At 39.2% G+C, this 6,000-nt stretch overlaps 1 protein-coding gene across 1 annotated transcript in view; it reads right to left on the reverse strand.

The window, feature by feature from the left end:
• Nucleotides 1-1,568, reverse strand: part of iars1 (isoleucyl-tRNA synthetase 1) — a 57,663-nt gene extending 56,095 nt beyond the window's left edge. The window contains exon 1 of the mRNA XM_030091990.1: nt 1,523-1,568. The gene's annotated coding sequence lies outside the window, so the exon portion shown is untranslated. The remainder of the gene's footprint in view (nt 1-1,522) is intronic.
• Nucleotides 1,569-6,000: the final 4,432 nt, after the last annotated feature.

Raw genomic sequence — 6,000 nt, forward strand, 5'->3', positions numbered from 1 at the left:
AACTTAAAGCTAGGGTCGGCGATCTTGGAAAACTAGCATGTAGCACGAATGTAGCATCTCCCCAAGGCTCCGCCCAGCTCCCACCCCATTGGAGGAGCTCCCGTTGGGACAGAACACACTGGACGCGGAAGCGCCACGCGCACGGAGTTTGTGATCACCTCCAGTGTTATTAACCTTTCTGACTGACCGCACACAACACGCATAGGAGCGCAGCGCCCGCTCCGTTCTATTTTTCACGCGAGCCGCGAGCACCTTGGCAACGCGCGCACGCACTGAACCAGGGCCAGTGCACGCCATTGAAATGCACGTGCAGGAGGCTGGTAGAATGGCGAAGGGATTTGATTGGTTCCTTAAGAGCGGTCCGCGCCTTACGATTGGTCGGAGTTTTTACTGTCCTCTGGCCGCTACAGTTGTCAGATTTTTTCCGTCCACATAATGTATTGACTTCTCCCAGGGGGGAAGGAGCAATTCACTCAGTATGACAAAAATTGCTTTTGGACAACATCGTCTACCCTAGCTTTAAAGAACAATACCTTTGTAATGTTAGGGTAAAGCATGAGTGTCAAACACATGACATACAGTCCAATTTCATATTGAGTGGACCAGACCGGTAAAATAGTGCCATTATAACCTTTAAACTTAAACTTTCAAGCTTTTATTTGCTGTGACATAGAGTGTATGTAATGAAAATGTCTATATTTTCATAAAACCAAACAATTATTGTGGAAAATGACTGCAATTTCAACATAAAGTCAATTTTACAGAAACCTGCTGATTCAAAACACAGTGAAATATCTCTAAAAATTATGAATCTTCTAATAAACACCCTGGCAGCATGGTTTGAGGTTAGATAGATTCATATCAACTCAATTTTATTTGTTAGACTTTATCTTTAAAGACTGAAATTGACTCCCATTCCATATGACGGCTGGTATGTCATGCGCATATTTAATGCGGTGTTTCCTTGAAGAACCATTGACATCTCTGCTCACATCCTTAACCTTAACCGTCAATGCTTTCCTTGAATTTGTTTAACAATCTGCTGGTCATTTTTCGAGCCGGACTGGAGATTCTTACTGGCCAGTTTTGGTCCACGGGCATTATGTTTGACACCATTGAAACAAAGCTATGATCAAGTGAAGGTATTTGTCTTGAATTAATCGATTCACGTGTTATTAGTTGGCCTGTCAAATTAAAACAAAAAGCCTGTTGGGAGTTAGTCAACAGAGTGAAAGAAAAGCGAATTAAAACAAATCTTACGTGTTGTGACAACAACCGAGAACAATGAGAAACTTTATCTGAAGTCATACGGAAGATTTACAAAATCACTTTTCTAACATGAATGACGCCTCCTTGTTGTTAGCTAGGTAAGCTAAGCTAGCTGCTTCTGTGAGTTAACTCACAGTATAGTCTATTAAAAGGTTCAGACATTCGCACAATAAAAGCTGTGAAGAAAAGCGTGGTCGTATTGAAATGTTTTGTTTTTTACGAAAAAATATAGAGTTTAAGTGGAGATACTCACATGGCTGTCTGCACCCGGCGGCACGCAGGAATGATGCAAGCGTGTGTCACGGCGTCAGCGGACGTGACGTCATGACGCACAGCTCATCTGCAGCTTCAACATAAAGCACACGTGAAGGAGACGGTGGAGATCCAATCCTGAGATATATGGATATGTATTTAAAAATATAGTAGGATGAGAGGCTCGAAATTGCGGAGAAACTGAAACAAATGACCAAAATCCTACAAAAACAAACAGTTCATCTGTACAACAAATTGTAATGAAATTAAAAAAAATTCTAGGGCTGGGCACGTTAAACGCACTGCTTCCTTAACGCTGACAAATATTTTCATTAGGCGTTAACGCTCCCCACACACACACACATTGTGCTCCAGCTGAGCGTCAAAAACGCACACACATCTGCTGCGCTTTCTGCGGTGAAACACGGTCCATTCCTCATTATTTGCCATATTGAACTCAGCCGAATTATCAGAAAAATCACAAGGATAAGGCTGGTGTAAGGCACAAACGCTAAATGAGGGGGGCGCAAATATGACAAAAACAATAGTGAACTTAATCGCGCTTTTGCCGGCAGATCGTTTCCCGCCCGCTGGGCAGTCTTCAGAGCTGAAAACACTCAAAATAAAGTAAATTTCCCGTCAACACACAATCTGTTCTTAACGAGGCACAATTCGGCTTGACTGAATTTATTCTGCCTTCTCTGTCTGAAGGTCAGAAATAGAATGAAGTTGAGGAAGTGTGTGCTCATAACAAACTTCGTTTTTTCCTCTGCTCTGCTCTTGCTGGTGGGTGGTGGGTGTGTGTTGGGGGGGTCAGGGGGGCAATCTTGGTAAAGACTTGGCATTTTAACGTTTTTAAGTTACTATAAATCATATTTGATAAAGTGTAAAATTATTATTGTTAAATTTGCTATTTGCAAAATTCTTGCAAAAAAACAAAGTCCCTGTCCCTGACTGGGGGCAGGATGATCATTACAGAGTACTTTTGAATTCATTATTGTTTTATGTGCATAATGCAATTAAATCGCAGAAAAACTATGAGATTAATCGCAATTAAGAAATTTAATCGTTGCCCAGCACTAAAAATTTCACAATGATTTCAAGCAAAACTATGTTAAAAAAATTGGTGAAAGTTTTAAACTAATGGATGAGCACTTGCAGCGGATCACAAATATGGCTGAGTTAATGTTGCAGTTCAGAAAGCATTTGGATGAAGGGTTTGACAGAAGGAGCCAGAAATTATGAGAAGTCCCAGAAAGATGAAGCTTCGGAATATGAAGCCACCAAAGATATCTATTCATTATAGTATACTAATTTTGTATGTGGAAATTTATCACTTATCTTTCAAATGTTATTGCATCTAAATCAAAGTACCATTAAAAAAAAAAAAAAAAAAAAAAAAAATATTCTCTTACTAATTTTTAAGTCTCTGGGGGCTGATGAAAAAGAATTTAAATTTTGAGGTCTACTGTTGTCTCTAAGCAAATGTGTTTTTATTATATCTGTTCAGTATAGTTCAGTATTATACAATACAAAGTAGAGGTTCCAAAATGTTTTTCTGAAGCTATTATTTTGATTCTTCTTCTTACAGACTGCTACTAAGGCCTTAGGACATTTTTTCAAGCAGGAATATCAATAATTTTTACATTTGCCTCCTTCCTCCAGCAGGCTAATCAACAAATGTAAATTTTGACAAATGTAAGGAGTTTATTGTACAGGGGCTGTGATGCAACATCACTTACAAAAAACATCAATACATGCTTTTATACTGTCGTGTTTTGATTGCGGCATCCTATTGCTTTTGTTTTCATGCCCATTCATTAAATCTTAAATGTGCTGCACCAAACACACACAAAAAAAACAAAAAAAAAACTGATTTTTGAAATTCTGTCACAGCACTTCAAGCAGTCATGGAGAAAAAGAAATCAATCAAAACTAAGACACTGGAAAAAAAATCCACAAGAAATCAAGTAAACCTTGTTCTTGTAGACTGGAGTATGGCATCAGTTCGAAGCATATTCCAATTTGTACTTGTTTCCTTTTTCATTTTATAACAATGCTAAGACTTTGCATCAACACATTCTTCTCAGCTCCTGAGAGAAATTAGTCAAACTTACCTGACTTTAATTTTTACTTGTGTTCATTCAGATTCATAAACAGTAATGCTAATTTCAAATGAACAAAACAGAGAGAAGCAGATATAAAAACAGTACAAACTGATGTTGATTTGTTAATAAAGCATTGCTTTATTGTGATGATGGTGGCAGTCTGGAACGTTGACATTACAAAGGTGACAGGAGAGTGGCTTATTTCTCCGCGGGCGCTGGTGCCGGTGCTGCGGCCGCCGCCGCCGCCCTTGCCTTCGCTGCTGCCTTCATGCCCCTCTTGTTGTGTTTCTTAGCGAAACGCATGTTCCTCAGGAACTTGGGGTCAACCTGCAAAGAGAGAAGAAATGAACTGAGTGAGCAGACAGAGGAAAACGTGTTCAAGGCAAACATGTTGAGGCAACAATGATTTCATGTCATGTGATGTAACTAAGCTCCAGACAGCTCCATCTGATGAAGAGAGTACATCAACGATAAAACCTTGAACAGTGGTCTAAACTTAGGCAACAAATACGACATTCTTGACAACCAGTTCACTCCACAATTAGTCTTAGCTCTTCAATGTTCACCAGAAAAACAGAAGTAGCCATCCTTGTAGTCTTTATACCTTACATAAAAATCATTGTTAAATTTAACCCGTTAACAGGCAACATTGCATTATAATAGTACCAACTTGTGAGAGAACTGTTTGGTCAAAAAACATCTGTACAGCCATTTCAACTACAGTTAAGATTTAAAGTGACTAAAATTCTCACTATAGAGCACCAAACAGGACGACCCACAAACAAGGGATCAAGGGGTTCAGGTGTATCCAACATATCATGAAGCTCCAATAAATTAACACTGTTCAGTTTCTTGTCTGGCGCGCAGAACACTCTCCTTGACTGGGGGCTCTGCAATACATCACACTTTCAAATACTGCACAGCATAACTTTAAATAAGTTCAGCTACCTACATCTTCTGCATTATGATTTACTTAGTAAGCAAACATTTAACCGTGTGCTATCACTGTCTCTCACACGGTACTGCTGCAGGAGTTAATTTGCTTGAGGCATTACTTTCAATCTTGACAAGACACAACTTAGATTCAAGATTTCTCCTTCAAAAACACATGCTTACATTATAAAGTCTTCATTTGAAAAACAAGATGCTGAGACAAACAACTCCAACAAGTAACCATTTCAGAGGCAGGAAGGATGAATTACAAGAAAATGAACATAAAGGGGTTTTAACACGAATGCCAAACACCACATTATCCTCAGAGTCTCTATCTCCAAGCTGCTTCATATTAAGAAACGCACATCTTTAATGCAAGATAACCCATGATTTTAACTTTACTCACCCCTTCAGTGACTCGCAGCGATAAGTCCTGGGCTTTTTGATGCCGTTTCTGTGGGCTTTGCGAGCTGTTAAAAGAAGACACAGTTAAACATCGCCAATAACCTTGTTCTGAAAGATAAAATAGAAACACCGGAGGGAATTTCTTTGCAGTGTCCGCAACAGGCAAAATAAATACTAGATATTGATATGCACAGGGTTAAGCGATGACCAGTTTAAGCATAGAAGAATGAAAGCACTCATCGCCACAGACTCACTGAACACCTTCAGTATTGTGTGACAGATCTTGGCCACTTTAAATATAAAGACAGCTTTGGTCTTTGAAGCAGCTTCATTGCTCCTTACCCAGTCAAGTTTATTTTATACTTACACACCCTCAAAAGTTTGCAGGCTGCAAAGCCCCTAAACCACAGAACACAAGCAGTGTGGTGGGTTTTCAGGACTGTGTCAAATACTAGTAAAGGCCAGTGTTTAATCCAGTCTCACTGATCAGGTGAGGTGGATTAAACATGACTTTATATCAGTAATTAAGAACTTAGGCACAGTTTCATTTTAACATTTTTAGGATAAGAACAAACACCATAGCATTAATTTTGGCAGAAGGCTTCTGCAACCTTAACAGTTTTCAATAACTTTTTACGAGTTTATGAATCTAATGCTAATATCACTCCCACCGTTTATACTGTTCACGTTTCTTAGAATTCAGGACTTGTACTTACATTGGTTGTGAGTTGTGTGGTTCTTTGACTTTGCCATCTTTAAGGAGGTTAATCTGAGAAAAGACAGAACAGAAGCGGTTCGTAAAGAGAAGCAAGGTCTGAGCTGCTAGCCGGCTGGAAAACGTAAACAAATGGATTTTCTAAAAGTACTACCACGTTTCAGTGTTGGCAGTCATATAATTCAAAACACTAGACTGCAAGAGAATTATAACTAAATTAACGGGAATCAAGACATGCCGTCTGGTGTGAAGCTACATTAGCATTAGTGTTAGCCCTGCTCAAATGTGTCTCATCTTCTTTATTAAGAGCCTCATCTA

The sequence above is a fragment of the Salarias fasciatus genome, chromosome 5 (assembly GCF_902148845.1).
Source record: "Salarias fasciatus chromosome 5, fSalaFa1.1, whole genome shotgun sequence".
NCBI classification, from domain to species: domain Eukaryota; kingdom Metazoa; phylum Chordata; class Actinopteri; order Blenniiformes; family Blenniidae; genus Salarias; species Salarias fasciatus.